Below are 18,475 nucleotides of genomic sequence, written 5' to 3'. Positions count from 1 at the left end.
GGAATGCCCAATAGAGTAACCTAATGTCTTAAGCAGAGATTCATCTAATTATCAACTAGGGACGTGTCTTCTTTGATGATGTTGGCAGTGTATGTGCACTGGGGAAGCCTTCTAGGTTGTTTTATCAGCCGTGTATAGCAAATAAACTAAAAACAATAAATTGAATTGAAAAGATAACATTGTTGGAAATAAATCTAACTCATAGTAGTGGTTGCGGGCAAACTGGCTATTTGGCAGAGCAATGGCTACAAGCAAATTGTTTTAAAGCTAATGAAATCAAATATGTTAAAACAAAACCTATCATAAACAACTCACTACTAAAAGTAAAGCATAATGAATAGCAATATAAACTATTACATGTCTAAACTACTATGGAGTCACAGTTCCTTAAGTGGCCACTCACTTCAATCTACAAGCTTCATTGTTCAAATGATATTTTTATTGCATGGACATATATTAGACTTGTTGATTGAACATAGACACCATTAACAAGATTCAACACTAATTGGATACTCTCTCTATCTTCTCAACTTGACAAGATCTCATATTTATGCATGATGTTTGAGAGTTAGATTAATTACAATCTTGAAACAACTTACAACACATGTCCATTCTCACATGACAATGAGGGGATGACTTATTCTTTTCATAACTAATAATAAAAACCAAACTAAATGAGTTGATGGTGTCACAATCCAAATCAAACTTTTTACAATATCCTAAACCGTTACAGTTGAAAATATGTAAATACATGTCATAATGATTAATGAGTCATGATTTATTATTTCCACAAGTTTCTCCATTATTATTTGTCTTCAATAACTTCCAATTCCATGAGATTAGCAAGACATGAAAGAGTCCAAATTGAATTAGAACTTATTCTTTAATTGTTGCCTGAAAATTGCTAGTTTGTCTCAGTCAACTTCTGGTGAATGTTGCTCGTTAACTATTGTGAATTAGTTCAAATGGTTTAAAGGGCATTTAGATATCTTTTTAATATTTCCTAATTATTTTTAAGATTTGAATTTCGTTAAGGAAAGAGGGAGATATGCCCATTTTTTTGAAGTAGGTTTTTTGACTTTTTTTGCACTTCCAGTCAACAATTACATCTGTCAATTGCCAATGTATTCTTCCATTTTTCTAGTTGCATGAACAACTCAAATATCTCAAAATGTTAATATATTACCATTATTTAGCATTAACTAGCTAGATATTCAAATGTTAATCAAACATCATTAATCTTGGTTAATGCTTCATATGAACAAGGTAGTATTTGGAAATGTATTAAGTTGACATTGTAAATATGGAATAATATGGATAATTTATAGGCTCATTACTCACCATCCTCCATCTAGAGGTTATATAAATTATTTATCAAGATTAACTTATTCATTGAGTACTTATCTTGATAAATTTCTCTAAGATTCATCTAGAGATTTGTTGCAGTACTCTTCATGCACATTCAACAACATTAAATTAGCCAACGGGGTCTAATAAGACACTTTTCCTTTCTATCAATCTTGTTCCAATCTTTTTGTGATATAGTTGTATGTTTGGATCCAAATACTATAGCTCATAAATCTTATTCTACAAGAACATTCTCCATTTTGAGCTTCGAAAACTCATAATTTGTGCTTAATAACTTCTCCATCTCTATCCTTGATGTGCTTTCCATCTCTTCTTGCAATAAGATCAAAACCACCCTTTCCACAAGCACCCACACAAATGAATATTAGTACAAAAAACCCTCTACCCAACACTTAGAATCTAAGGCAACCAAGCTCTGCTACCAAATGAAAGGAAGTAGGGTACACAAAAATGCTTCCTACACTAATATTTTGAGGAGAGCATTGGACAAATTTTAATCTTTTAACAATTACAAAAAAGCAAAAAATAAATAGAAAATATCATAACATAGGTGTATGCGGGATAAACCCTTTCAAGAGAAAAACCTCACGAGTGTCTAAAGCAAATTAATGTATTATTCAATAAATCGTGATTACAATACACTTTTAGAGAAAAACTTCATAGGATTACCACCAACTAGAGATTTGAAGAAATTCTTACAACTTAATCAATATCTACAAAACTCTACACACAACTTAATATATAGGAGATACAAAAACTAAAACAATCAAATAGTATTTAGAAACTTATGAGCTAAAATTATCCATAAGTGACATTCAAATTGTCACCTAATCAAAGATACCTTATAAGATGTCATAACACACATCATAATTTGGTCAACATATGTAAATCTCTTTTGAAGCTCTTTTACATGTCCAACAACTTTTTACATTTCTTAAGCATACTTTTAGGGGTCATAAATTTTGATTTGGTGGACTGATTGAGTCCATTTAAAAAAATTAAAGTATTCTAAGAGATCTACATAATGAACAACAACATAGGTGGTGTCAAGGAATCAATTTTTATTTTGGCCAAAAACTAAGCCTATAGCTCAAAAATTGAGTTTCTTCATTTTATATCTAAAAATTGCACCTTCTAATATTAATGTTAAGAGCAAGCTTGAGTCACCTTTCCCAACATATTTCACACTATCAAATGAGAAAAGATGGATAGAGTTAACAAGACAAATATTACAAAATTCTATTAAAGCAATTTTTCTTGAAAAATACAAATGAAAAAAACTAAACATCTCGCAACTACTACTTTAACCAATTAAAAACAAACCTTAAAAAATAGGGTTATAAAGTGATTGGATTCTTGAGCTCAATACAAGATTTTTGTAGCCTTTTAAATGGAATATTGGGTGCAAACTTTTAATTTATTCTTTTAGGTGTAGGGTGAAGAATGCTTCAACTAAGTTCAAAAGTTTTGTTTTTTTATATATACAAAAAAATAAATAAAAGCAAACTAAATTGAAGTACTTTAGAAATAATCAAATAGCATATGTTGTCTTGAAATAAATATTTTTTTTCTATTCAAGGAGTTTCATAAATTTGTAAAGAACTCTCACCTAGAGAAACTACACAATTGTTAATTTTCTATTAATAATTTCTATTAAGCCAATAAAAAAATTCCTTTGTGTGGGATTAAAAATGGATTTGTTAGCTCATGCATTAGACAAAAACTGATGATGTATATCTTGAGTTGAAATGAAGGGATTGGGCATTGATTTTCTCTTCTAGGCGATTCAAATGTGCAATCTTGTCACTATACATTAAAAAATAGTTATTAGTTAGATATGCCTACATATAATTTATTTGTTGAAAAGAACAATGCTTCATACATAATGAAAATCTATATTACACAAATCCCAAATATTTTCTTATGCATGTCAATTTAAAACTTAAATCAATCTTAAATTAAAATAGAATCAAAAGAAGATAGGGCTAAAGTATACATGAAGCAATCTATCAACATAAGAAAAAATGATCTTAATTATCACTTGTGTGGTCAACAAGTACATACAAATGAACAAATAATTTGGAGGTCAAAATATATAAAAATTTAGTTTCTAAATTGTAACCCCTTACAATTTCACACTCCTTTTTTGGCTCTTTCCTTAGTTTGTGTCCTTCTAGCTCTTCTCCAAGCCTATTTCTAACCTTGTTACTGCAAAATTATTGTTATATGCTAATATGGTAATTAGATCTCGTGTTGTGAGTCTAGGTACACTAAATCTGTCTTTGTTCCACCATTTTTTGGGTAGACTATGATGCTAGGTGCCATAGTCTCGGTGGACTAAGGCACTCGACACCATAGTCCCTCCAAAGTGGGCCCAAATTTGAATATGTTGGTGTGTAGGTTCCCACCAATTGATTTGTGATACCGATATTTGAATATGACCATTGGAGGTCAACCTAATTTATGAAATACCTTGTGGACCCTACATAAGAACATCTTTCCTAATTCATTTTCATCACTCAAGAATCCAATCAGTTCCTAGAGTAAGTATTATGAGCGAATTTCTTCAAATTGGAGCGTTACGAAGCAACGAGTTACAACAATCTTCCTGCAAGTGGTTTTTCATGATTGATGTTGACTTGTCATGTTATACTATTGCATCAATACTTGAGGGTCCTATTCAAAGAGCATTGCATCATTATCAACAATGTCAAGCTTGAGGTATAATATTGTGAATTCAACATTTCAATTTAAATCTAGCCTCTACCTTGTAAGGGTAACCTCTCTTTTTCTATTTATCATCATTACAAGGTTTATTCCAAACTTGGGGATTGACTTAGGCAAACCCTTTTACACCCAACACCATTTTCCTCTCTTGTGTGTGCAAGTTTCAAATATGATAGAGAAAGATTACATATTTAGAAAGTACATACTAAGGTCCAAAGAGATCCAAACTTTGAAGAAGCAAAAAACCCTAGACATTTAAGACAAGTTTGAAGTGTTTAACACTCTTTCAATAAAATTTTAGGGGGATATTCTAAGCAACATCCCGATCTCGAATCTCTTCTTGACATTTGCATCAAACACCTCGGGACTAGGACGCTTAGCCACATAATCCAATACTTTCAAGCTCAAATTGCAGAGATAGGTTCCTATCTAATCCCTGTTTCCAAATTTGTTCTCAGAGTTTGCATATTTGTTATGTAGTTTATTGTTTATGTTGATTATTGTCAATTTTGCACCATTATACCTAGATCTTATTCTATCATATCAAAAATCAAATGAGAAGTAAAAGAATAATCAATCATAGTGCTCAACTCTCATCAATAGGTTTGTAGTTGGGCCTATTGATTTTTTTTTAATGTATTGTTAGTGTAAATAGTTTTTGATTCATAGTTTGTATAATTAGTCTAATGGATCCCATTTACCTACTCCATAAAAATAACCACTATTTTTTACTAAATCCAATACTCCTAAGAGAAAAAGAAATATTTTTAGCCCTTTACTTACAAAACTAAAACATTGAAGAATCTATTTCAGAAGTTTGAGCCTACGAATGAAAGATTAGATTGGAACAAATCCCAAAAGGTATGCACAATGTAAGCATGCAAAATCACAATAATAGATAATAATTAAAACATACAAATCTATGAAACTACTTATTCTAATTCAACATGCAAACTTTTGCTAGAGTGTTATGGATAAGTTCTTGATTATAATGTGTGTATTTCTTATTTTGATAGCATCTATTTGCTCAAACCGAGATCTCAAATATTGAAAATAAAAAGTTTGATCTCAATTTATAGAATTCGAGGATATGGACAAGGATAAGGTAGTTATTATTAGTCAATTAGCCAATTTAATGGTTTGATGGACGAACTTATTTATATTTCTTGATTAGTTAATTGATTTGATTTTTTATTTTTTCTTTCAACGATTTATTAGCTATTTTAATCAATTATTTAGTAGATCAATTTAAATTATTTGATTTATCATAATTAATTAAAAAAATATTTTATTAAATTTTATATTATTTAAGAGTAATAAATAATTTATTTAATTTAATTTTAATAAAGTGGATTAAAGATTAATGAATGAATGTTGTGATGGCATCAAATTAGTATTAGTGAGATTTGTATAAACAAATAATATAAATACATATGGTTTTTCATTTTTATTTCTAAATTGTTAAATAGAAACTGTTATTATTTTTGTTGGAGTAATTAGAACACTTTATCAAATTATTTATTAATTAGGTCCTTTAATTAGATTGAACTTTATTTATCACATGTTGTCTCATTCAATATGATGTGGACACTTGTCAAGCTCTCTTTTAATCTTGCATTAGGGTTTTGCATTTTAGGGTTTCATTCATCCTTTTATAAGCATTCCTTCATTCATTGTGTGTATCTCCAATATCTTATGTGCAATCATTACATAATTCTTAGGTTGTTATTGAGCATATTATCTTTTCTTGATCTCTTTTGTGTGATAGGTGTTTTGCTTGCAGATGATTCTTGGCTTCTATGGATGTATCATCAACTTCTACATGGTATCAGAGTTGCACTTGGTACTCATTTCACCATGCCTTCATTCAATGAGTTTTCTTCTCAACAAACCAAGTTGGTTCAGATGGGTCGATTGAAGTCTTCCAAATCACATGCTCTTGTTGCTTCCTAGGGCACCATAGATTAGAAAGCTTCACATGGCAAAGACAAGAAACAAAAACACAAGGATCCCAAGTCACATGAGTAGCCCAAGGACATCCAATCACATGATTCTTCAAATTCTTCTTCATCTTCCAAGAGGTCATCATTGAAGAAGGATAAGTCGAAGTGTGCATATTGCACTAAGCTAGGACATAATGAGCATCGATATTATGTAAAGAAGATTGATGAGATGATGCATCTTCTCCAAAATCATAATATTCAAATGCCTTCATCTAGTACATCTTCTTCTGTCACTTTAGGAACTGGACATCCTAGGTCATCTTTTATGGCACATGGTGAAGACAAGATGAAGGGCCATGCTCTCTTTGCATCCACACATTAATCCTCTAAGTGTTTGCTTGATTCAAGAGTCTCACATCATATGGCATCATTAGAGGGTATGTTCTCTTCTTTTGGCATCATTATTTTCCACAAATTTTGATGGGTAACAACACTTACATGAGTGTTAATGGGAGTGGTTCTATTGAGGTTGATGGTGGTATATTCCATAATGTTCTTTTTGTCCCTTCATTATCCTCCAGCCTCCTTTCTATTTACCAGATTACTCATGATGGGATAGGCAAGACAATCAAATTCACCCTTGATTTAGTGCTCATCAGAGATCTGCATAGTAGAGGTAGCTTGTTGCAGTTAGCAGTGTTGATCATGTATCCTGATTGTATAAGTTCTCACAATTTTCTCGGGCATTGAAAATGCAGTTTTATTGACTGGTCCTAACTCTCACTCATCTAGAGTGGATTAGAAATCTGAGAAGAGTTTTGGTCACTTGAACCTATGTGTGCTTTAGATAGTGGTTCCTAAGATTTGTGGTGATCCTCCTCCACCTCCTGCTTCTTCAAGAATTAGTTTGATTCAGTAGGTCGATTGTTCCCTTCTAGTTTCAGCAGAGTGGGATGATTTCTTGCCAAATATTGTAGGGTTGTTTGATACATCACACACTCAAGACACTGGGGACATGATTGAGGATATTCCATTCCTCCTTGATGGTAGTGTGGGCATTCTTTTCATCCCATATTTAGTGTCTTTAAATGTTGTTTATCAAGTATCTTCATAGTTGTTTGGATTTGCTTTAGTTGATTTGACATATTTTGATTCAAATAGTTGGATAGTTGAGCAGTCTTCCATGGCACACATCTTGAGACTATTCCTTCCATCTCCTTTCATAAAGTTGCTTTTGAGGTTGGCCATCTAATTTTTTTCTTCCTAAGGGGAGGAATGTGGTTTTCCGCTCTTGGATCTTTATTAGCATTCATCCTTGAGCCTTCATCTTCTCCATTGGAGCTTCTCTCTTATGGAGGGGATACACTGTCTCTTATTTTATCTCATATGGGGGAATCTTGATTGTACTTTTGTGAACAATTTAAAGTTGGGGGGACATCTTGAGTTCTTCGTGCTTGTCACATGTACTCTCTTTTTCATTTCTTTTTCTCTCTTTTGGATATGGTTTTTTTCCATTGAATTTTTCTCCTTTTCTCCATTTGTGAGAGTTGCATTGGTTTGTACATGACTACTTGATGAGGCCTAGTTGTCAAGATTCATTCATGCATACATTTTGCATTCATCATTAGCTTTTAGTTACTCCCTAAGTTAATATTAAGGGGGGGTGTTGGAGTAATTAGGACACTTTATCTAATTATTTATTAATTAGGTCGTTTAATTACTTTTTCACTTAAGCTAAACTTAAGCGCTCTTTCCTTTTATTAGATTGAGCTTTATTTAACACATGTGTTCTCATTCATTATGATGTGGACACTTGTCAAGCTCTTTTTTAATCTTGCATTAGGGTTTTGCATCTAGGGTTTCATTCATCCTTTTGTAAGGATTCCTTCTTTTATTGTGTGTATCTCCAATATCTTGTGTGCAATTTATACAAAATTCTTAGGTTGTTATTAAGCATATTATCTTTGCTTGATTTTTTTTGTGTGATATGTGTTTTGCTTGTAGATGATTCTTGGCTCTTTTGATTCAAATAGTTGAACAATATTCCATGGCACACATCTTGAGACTATTCCTTCCATCTCCTTTCATGGAGTTGTGTCTACCTTGGTCATTGGATTTTTTTTTCCAAGGGGAGGAACATGGTTTGTTGCTCTTGGATCTTCAACAACATTTGTCCTCAAGCCTTCATCTTTGACATTAAAGATTCTCTCTTATGGAAAGGATACATTGTCTCCTCTTTTCTCTCCAATGGGGGAATCTTGATTGTACTTTTGTGACCGATTCAATACTGGGGGGACATCTTGAGTCCTTCATGCTTGTCATATGTACTCTCTTTTTCATTTCTTTTTCTCTCTTTTGGAGGGGGTTTTTCCCCATTGAAACTATCTTTTCTAAAATTTTATATTTGAAAATAATTTCTAAATACCCTTGAGCCTTTATTTATAGCAATTTTTATATAAAACAATTTTTCTTCCCGTCAACACTTCAAGCAATTGGATTTTTAATTGTAATGTTTTATATTTTTAAGAAAACTAGTGTCTTTATTATTAGTCTTGTTTATCAATAGCCTCTAATTGGCAATTTGAAACTTGCATTATCCAAAATTGTAGGTTGTATATAGGTAAACAAGATAAAAAAAAAATTAGAGAAAAAATTGGTAAAAGGAAAAGAAATCAGAGCTTGTCAAGAAAGGACTTAGTAATAAGTAATAATCTCTTAACACGAGTCTTTTTCATACAACCATATAAATATATTATTATTATTATTATTGATTGGTGAATACAAGAATTTAAACATGATGCGCACCATGGCTCACTCCAAGTGAGGCCATAAAGGGGGGACCTCATCCTCACAAATAAAGTCTCTTGAGCCCAATACATGCAATCCATAAACATGATACAAAGTGGAAAGCATAAAGACCCATTGAGGACACCATAATAAATTGCAATTATATGATTTTTCTCCACATTTGGTGTAGGAGCAAAGATACATGTTGAACATTACCTCATTTTTCTTCCCCTTTGTCATGTCCCCTCCTTGATCGTTATATATATCCTAAATGAAGTAATTATTATTATTAATTAATATAATAATAACAACGAATTACTATTTTTTATTTATTTATTAAATGTATTATTTAATTAATATCTATTAATATTTATTACTAATAATATTCCTGAAATATTCAAATAAAAATAAATAATAAAACTATAATAATATAAATAAATAAATAAGTAACAATAAATATAATATTTATTAAGACAACTAAAATGGAAGGAATCTGAACATAGACAGTGCCCAAGATAATCAAAAGCGATTAATGAACATCGGATCGACATCCAAATTAATACGTCTCCACAATAACATTAAGGATTAATTAGAGTTAATGGCACTAAACTAAAGGATCGATTTATCTTTGAAGAGGTATATGAATTGTAAAAGGGACACGTCTCTTTTCCATCAGCCACCAATTTGGGGGAAAGTCACAACCTTTCAACCCCAATGAAGAAGTATTAATGAACCACACCAAGCAATAGCCGAGGGAGAGAGGATTCACCAACCAGTCGCAACATCGGAGGTAAAAGAACATGAAATAGAACGCCTGGGTAAGTTATGCTAAACTCTAACCAAATGAAATATTAATGGCACATAAGGATGATATTGAATCAAACCTAAGAGATAATAATCAATCATATTATATATATATATATATATATATATATATATATATATATATATATATATATATATATATATATTCCTCACCAATAACTTCATAAAATACATGGTATATATTAACGTGTCACACTAGATTTATAATAGCAATGCACAGAGATGTGTTTAATACGTATGCTTAATATATAGGAAGTCTAATAAGGATTGAATGCAAAATATCGGTAGTAATATTAATATAGACTGCAACACGTATGACAGTCATTCTTAATTTCTTAAATAGTGGTAGACCAGATTTGACGCATGGTCAGATCTATCTGTCCTTACCCCCCCATGAGATATAATTATTGCTTTTTAGGTAGGGATGGTATTATTAATTTATATATTTGGTAATTAGAAGATACATAAATATTGGATAAGATAATCCAATTCCTTTATTTATACTTAGGTTTGAAAGGATAATAGATTTATCTATATAATAATTGTCAGTAAGATTCTCTAGATCATATCAACATTGTCATTAAGTTATTGGCAGTATTGGTGGCATGCACAGTGATGTGTTCAATATGATGAGTAAGATTGCAAGCCCGATAACATTCTTATGCAAAATTTAATAGTAATATAAATCTAGATAATAATAATAATAATAATAATAATAATAATATAATTATTATACTGTTTTATAAAGTTCTGCATCTACAATAATATAATGATAATATCTGAGAATAAATAATGTATATAAAACTATATGTATATTAATAATAAATATTAGTATATAAATCAGATGGATTGTTTAAGATTATATCAAGAAGAAGCCTATGTTCTTGTTATCACTGATTGGATTCATGTTAAAGATAGTTCTTTCTCCTAATCAATTTAGTTTAAGCCAAAGTATGTCGAGATGGACTAGTGATGTTTGCGGTTCACAGAGGATATATATGTGTGTGCCACACACACACATATATAGTAATAAATATTTTAATACATGTTAATGAATAGTTCTAGATTTATGTTAATGCATATTTGTGAATATAAGTTAATGAATAGTCATGAATATATGTTAATTTTTAGATGTTAATGAATTTTCCTGAGAACATGTTAATGAATATTTTTTGAATATATGTTACCGAATACATGTTAATATAGGAATATGTAAATGTAGATTATGGAATGAAAATGATAATGAATTATAGAATGTAATTTGAATGATGTGGCTATATGATGGAGACTATTGGGAAGAAATTCCCTTAGTCTAATGCAGGGGTTATGATAATCCCTGGTAGGTAGTATATATTGAATATCTATATGCATATATGTTATGGCTTGGTTGACAAAGTTCATCCAAGAAGAGACGGATCTAGTCGGTCCTCTTTGGTAGACTTGGATGATGAAATGCATCATCCAAGGCAAGGAGTTGATCATATATGATGATCTTCCTTGGTATGGCTTGGGTGTAAGAAATTACATCCAAGACATGAATCGAATTAACCTTCGATTTCCTGGATGGCTTGGGTGTAGGAAATTATATCCAAGACAGGAATCGAATTAACCTTCGATTTCCTGGATGGCTTGGAACCAAGATGGGTTCCAAGAAGGCGAGCTTCACAGCCGCCTAAGGACATGTCATAGTGTTGCACTCGTATCCTTTTTAAGAATTGAAATTAGTGTTAATTAAGTAATTGAACTTTAATTGCAAATTAGATTAGTTATGTATATATTTTTTAACCTATGTTCTCAATGGAGAGTGTATTCTTTTTCCAATTTTGATCGGCTTTGAATGCCACCAGCCAACCCCAACCCAACAATGCATCATAAACTTTCTTCTTTAATGAAATGACCACAAAGTTTAACAAAAACATTTAGGTTCAAATAATTACCTTTTGTCCCATTAAAACTCCAAGTACCTTAATACCTTGTTGACTTACACCCACAAATCGGAAAGTTGGGGGCCAAATGGTTGACTTTCTCAAAATTCTCCAAGTGTCTTCAAGAATTGCATTCATAGAAAATCGTCATCGATAATTGTATTGACAAGATTCCTTCCAAGGATGTCCATATTCACCACCACTAGTTTTTTTGCCATTTTAACCTTCAATAACATCGGATTGATCACTTGGTCACCTAACAAGAAGGTTTAGTTATTGGATTATCATTCTTGCTAGATTCCAAATGAGTGGTAGAATGAAACATATCATCGTTCCCCAATAAAATAACATTTCGAAGTTTAGGCAGACTTTATAGATCTACTATAACTGGTACAGTAGTTTGAAGTACTTGTCTTGTAATATTCTAACTAGATGGTAATTGATGTGTTATCGTACTTGTGTTTGCATTTGAGTGGTGTCATTCATTAGCACAAGACTTGTTGAGACTCACCTAGATTAGGCGATTCTTGATGTGAACCACCCTCAGTGAGTTTGGGAGACTTGACAGTCAAGTACTCACTAGACTCACAAATTTTGGGAGACTCGCTGAGTCTAGGAAAGTCCTCAGCACAAGACTCGACCATAATGTTGAAATCTAAAATAAAACATAAATAAAGAAAATCACTTAAACTTTTCTATGTTATATTTGTCTCCTACACCCTAAAAGCAACTTCATTTCATTTTCAAGCCAAAAGAGAAGGAAAAGAGAGAGATTTGAGCCAAAATTAGATTGCATCGAAGGGAAACCAACAAGGAGATTGAGCAAGAATTGGTGGTTGATTCAAATTTGAGCAAGTCTGTAGCTACTTTTGGTGCATCCAGAGGAGTCTACAAAAGATTCGAAAGAGCTTAGCATTTTTCGAAAAAAAATTTAAAACAAAAATTCTATTTCTCTTTTACATTTCTTTCTTTTCTTTCTATTTTGTTATAATGGACCAAAAAACAAACCCTAGAAGTGTTTAATTTTTGTGTTGAACAAAACCAAGGTGTTCTTGTAAAAAAACAATTTTTTAGATGCAAACCCTAGATTTTTTTATATTAGTTTAATTATAAACCATAAATGTTAATTTTTTCCCGTTTGTACATTATTGTGGCATTCTTGAGATTTATAAATTGTCTTTATCACAATGTACTGAACCCTAATTAGAAGGGACCCGTTGGTGGATGTTCTATCATCTACCGAACACTTAGAATAAAACACCACAAGGATACTCTATCCTATCCTGAACAAAATCACTACTTGTGCCAAGATTGCGAGAAAGACCACAAGGTGACTCCAAGGTCTATGTGTGCGAACAAGCGACTTTAGTGGATAGATCCTTGGGTGCTGAAAATATCAAGGGGGACTTACATGTGAACTCAAATCATTCACAAATTGTACTTAGGCATATTTGACAATTTATGCTCTATGTTTTTGAATTTTTGGATTTAGGACTCTAAAAAAAAGATAAAAGATGAGAGTTTAGGGATTCTATGCTATTTCTAAGCTACTCCTATGAAATCTTAAACAAGAACATGTAAATATAGATGTAAATTATGGAAAGGAAAATAGTAATGAATTGTAAAATGTAATATAAATGTGATTATATGATGAAGGCTATAGGGAGGAAATTCCCTTAGCCTAATGGAGGGATTATGATAATCCCTAGCAGGCAGTATATATTGAAAATCTATATGCATATATGTTATGGCTTGGTTGACAAAGTTCATCCAAGAAGAGACAGATCTGGTCGGTCCTCTCTGGTAGACTTGGATGATGCATCATCCAAGGCAAGGGATTGATCAAATATGATGGTCTTCCTTGGTATGGCTTGGGTGTAAGAAATTACATCCAAGACAGGAATCAAATTAACCTTCGATTTCCTGGTATGTCTTGGGTGTAAGAAATTACATCCATGACAGGAATCGAATTCACCTTCGATTTCCTAGTATGGCTTGGGTGCAAGAAATTACATCCAAGATAGGAATCGAATTAACCTTCGATTTCCTGGTATGGCTTGGAACCAAGATGGGTTCCAAGAAGGCGAGCTTCACAGTCGCCTAAGGGCATGTCCCAGTGCTGCACTCGTATCCTTTTTAAGAATTGAGATTAGTGTTAATTAAGTAATTGAACTTTAATTGCAAATAAGATTAGTTATGCATATTTTTTTGTTGTGTTCTAACAATCTGTTTTGCAGGACAATCATCTCTAACTAGTAGGGACATTACAGAAGCCTACCAAATAGCCAATCTATTCTTTAGGGAAATTTTCAAACTCCACGAAATCCCTCTGAATATTGTCAGTGACAAAGATAGCAAGTTTATTAGCCAATTTTGGTAGGAACTCTTCAGAATGGCAGGAACAGTCTTGACCCCTAGTACCAGTTACCATCCTCAAACTGATGGGCAAATAGAAATAGTAAACAAATGGATAGAGGGTTATCTAAGGAATTATGTTACAAGGCAACAAATCGCTTGGGTCAAGTGGTTACACCTAGGAGAACATTGTTACAACACGACACATCACATGTCAATAGGGATGACTCCTTTCCAAGCTTTGTACAGTTATGAGGCCACAAACTTTGGCGAGTTAATAACCCAAGAAAGCAAGGTACGAAGAGCACAAGATTTTGTTCAACGGAGTAGGGATATCATGAAGACCTTGAAAGAAAATTTACAACAAGCCCAAAATCAACAAAAGATCTATGTAGACAGGAAACGTACGGAAAGAACGTTTGAGGTAGGAGATATGGTGTTTTTAAGGCTACAACCTTATAAACAATCTTCCCTCAAGAAGAATGGAGCTGAAAAATTGAAGCCTCGATTCTATGGACCCTACAAGGTAATTCGAAGGATTGGGGAAGTAGCTTATGAAATAGAACTCCCCAAAGAGAGTAAAATACATAATGTGTTCCATGTCTCGAGACTCAAAAAGGTTCTTGGGCAACACTTGTCTCCATGCAGTGAACTACCTCCCCTAGATGATGAAGGGAAACTCACTTTGTACCCTGAGATCATCCTGGACACACGGAAGAAAGAGCTTAGGAACCGAATACTTGATTAAATGGAGGAATCTCCCAAATGAGGATGCTACTTGGGAAAAAAGGAGGATCTAAATATGCTTGAGGACAAGCAAAATTGAGATGGAGGGACTGTGATAAACCAGGATTTATCACTTGATGTAAATTGGTTAAATAATGTTAATATACTAAAAGTAGAAATAAATCACTAAATACCATTTATTTATGTTAAATCATTTATTTATGTTGAATCATTTATCTATGTTAAATCATTCATTTTATAAAAGTTAAAATATAAATAAATGATTAGAATATTAATACATTTGTGAGATTTTGCCAAGATCAAGGACACAATGAAAAGTATAAAGGAGAGACAAAAGAATGACAAGAACAAATTGTATTCTCATCAATATACAAATGATCAACTGGATTCCCAATGCAATGAATATAGGCCTGCTTATAAAGGCAAGGCCATATGGATGTACAAGCACACAATCATGACATGTGGCTCAATGAGAAACAAGGGTAGGTAAGAAATACTAGGGGTAGGTAGGAGAAATAATATAATATTCCACAAGAGGTGGATGACCCACCGAATGTGGAGTGTAACAACAAAATAAGACCATAAAAGGTGGAATTTCTCCTACAATCTCTATCCCTATGTGCACACTTCCCTAAGTGTCTCAAATCCAAACTACGAAGAGATGCATTATGCTAATTTAACTTAAGTAAAGTGTAATAATATCCATAATGAATATTTATTTACACCAACACCCCCCCTTAAGTGCATCTCAGGGAATGAAGATTCAAGTCAACAATGCAAGATGGGTCCCGACCACTAGGCCATGATAGGTACCCATGTACAATATGCAAATGCAAGCAAAACTATGCAATGCAATCTCTCACAAATGGAGAAAGGGAGAAAACCCAGTGGGAAAAAGCTCCCCCCCCAAAAGAGAGATGAATGTACAAAAGACTCTCAATGAAGAAGGACAAAACCTCAAAGAGGAAAAAGTCCCCCCCATAAGAGAGGAAGGAGAAGTCAACTGACCCCTCCTAATGACACATCCTACACCCCCAAGAGAGTTCACAACTGCTAGAACTTACTCTCGGTGAAAGGTTTAGTGAATATGTCTGCAACCTGCTCCTTTGTAGGACAATACTGCAAATCAATGACATGCTCCTAAATCAACTCTGAGATATAGTACATATGGATCTCGATGTGTTTAGTTCATTGATGTTGGACCGGGTTCTTCGAGATTGCAATAGCACTCTGATTGTTGCAATGTAGAACTGTTGGTTGTGGAGTGGTGAACCCAAACTCTGTGAGAATCCGTTGAAGCCAAATGGCCTCAGTCACTGCATTAACAACTCCTCGATACTTAGCCTCAGTTGAAGAGAGAGAAATAGCATGCTGCTTCTTGCTCTGCCAACAAATGGGGCATGAACCAAGGTGAAAACTGTAACCTAAAGTAGACTTATGATCATCAAGATGGCCAGCCCAATCAGAGTCTGTGTAACCAACCAAGCGAAGTCCCATGTCTGTTGCATAGTGAATCCCATAGTGATGTGTACCCTGGATGTAATGAAGGATGCGTTTGGTAGCTTTCCAATGAATCTCATGTGGTTCTTGCATGAAGCGGGAAACCATGCCAACTGCAAATGAAATATCAGGGTGTGTATGAGTCAAGTAGATGAGACTACTCACAAGTTGATGATACAAAGTGGCATCAACTGGTGGAGAAGAACATTGAGCCTCAAGCTTGACTCCTGAAAGAAAGGGAGTCGGTGTAGGCTTACAATCAACCATATGAAAGCGTGCAAGTAGATCAAGAGCATACTTGGGCTGTGATAGTGTAATCCTGGAAGGTGACTGTGAAATCTCTATCCCGAGAAAGTAGTGCAAAAGACCCAAGTTAGTCATAGAAAATATGTCATGCAAAGCAGATTTGACCCTGCTAATGATGGATGTGGTGCTCCCTGTAATGATCAAATCATCAACATAGAGCACCAGTATCAAGTGAGAGTCAACCTGTCGCAAAATGTAGACATTCGGATCAGAATGACACCCGGTGAACCCTGCAGAGAGAAGAAAGGAATCCATCTTGGCGTACCAAGCCCTGGGGGCCTGCTTAAGGCCATAGAGAGATTTCCTTAGTTTGCAAACCAAGGAAGTATCCTGGATGAAATCATATGGATGCTCCATATAAATCTCCTCATCAAGATCACAATGAAGAAAAGAACTCTTCACATCCATCTGATGTACAACCCAACCATGAGTTGCATCAATAGCAAGTGTCAAGCGAATGAAGTTCATCTTGGCTACAGGCGCAAAGGTCTCAGTATAGTCAACACCTGCAACCTGAGAGAACCCTTTCGCAACAATCCAAGCCTTATACTTATCCACACTACCATCCGTTGCAAACTTGGTCCGATAGATCCACTTACATCAAACCATCTTTCTCCCCTTAAGGAGATGGAATAAATCCCATGTGTTGTTCCTCATTAAGGAACTATACACTTCCTCCATAGCTTGGTCCCACTCAGGAACCCCTGATGCTTCCCAAAATGTCTGTGGATCGGAAGGGGTAGCAATGAATGCATGTGGTAGATCGTGATGTTGTGATCGAGTCCTCCGTGTATCTGAAGGATCCCCAACAAGAGAACCCGCTGACTCAAGTGTCTATCAAGCCCAACAAGGTGGAGGTGGAGGTGGAGAATGAGGCTCCTCAACTACAAGTGGACCCTGTGAAGGTGTAACCCTGTGAGTCAGAGTTGAAGGAGTTTCATCATCTGAATCACTAGCATCACTATCCACAATGGAGGTAGGTGGAGGAGGTAAAGAGGCTAAGCTAGGAGAGCTTTCCTCAAAGTGAACACTCCTCTCAATGAAAACCTCACGTGTCTCAAGATCCATCAATCTATATGTCTTAACACCCTCAGGATATCCAACAAATATGCAAGGCCGACTCTAAGGTTCCAATGCCTTGCGTTTCTGCGGAGGTATGCGAGCCCATGCTGGACACCCAAAGACTCTGAAATGTCTCACAATCGGTTTCCTACTAGCCCAAGCCTCAAAAGGAGTAACACCTTGCAAAGCTTTGTGAGGAACCCAATTCTAGATGTGTGTGGCACAACTGATAGCCTCTGCCCAAAAGGCGGGATCAAGAGAACATGCATGTATCATACAACTAGCCATTTCTTTGAGAGTTCTATTCTTGCGCTCTGCAACTCCGTTTCTGTTGTGGAGTGTAAGCGACAAAATGCTGAAGATCAATCCCCTCAAATGTACAAAAAATCCTCAAGTCTCTTGTTCACATATTCCCTTCCATTATTTGTATGAAGAATCTTGACCACTTTCCCGGATTGCTTCTCCACACGAGTCTTGAAGTCCTGAAATATGTCAAATACTTTAGTCTTATGAATGAGAAAGTAGACCCAAGTGAAGTGGGAGTAGTCATCAATGAAGGTGAGGACAAAGAGGGCCTTGCTAAATGAAGGTGTTGGAAATGGACCTGCTACATCGCTGTGAACAAGTTGAAGAACTTCCAAAGCTCTCCAAGCTTTTCCCTTATCAAACTTCTCCTCAGGATACTTGCCCATGGAACAACCTGAACATACACCCTCTGAAAAACTGATTCGAGGTAGACCTGTGACCATGTCTTTAGTGCTGAGCTGTTGAAGATAGCGGTAGTTGAGGTGACCAAACTGCTCATGCCATAGCTTACTTTCTGAATTTGAATGAGTAATAAAGGCCCTAGAAGGAAAACTTGGCACAAAGTGGGGGAATGAATAAAGCCTTGAGTTGTCATTGACTTGTTCCACTACAACCAAGGCATCA

Source organism: Cryptomeria japonica, chromosome 6 (assembly GCF_030272615.1).
Source record: "Cryptomeria japonica chromosome 6, Sugi_1.0, whole genome shotgun sequence".
In the NCBI taxonomy this organism is placed as follows: domain Eukaryota; kingdom Viridiplantae; phylum Streptophyta; class Pinopsida; order Cupressales; family Cupressaceae; genus Cryptomeria; species Cryptomeria japonica.
Note: the sequence above shows the minus strand (reverse complement) of the source record.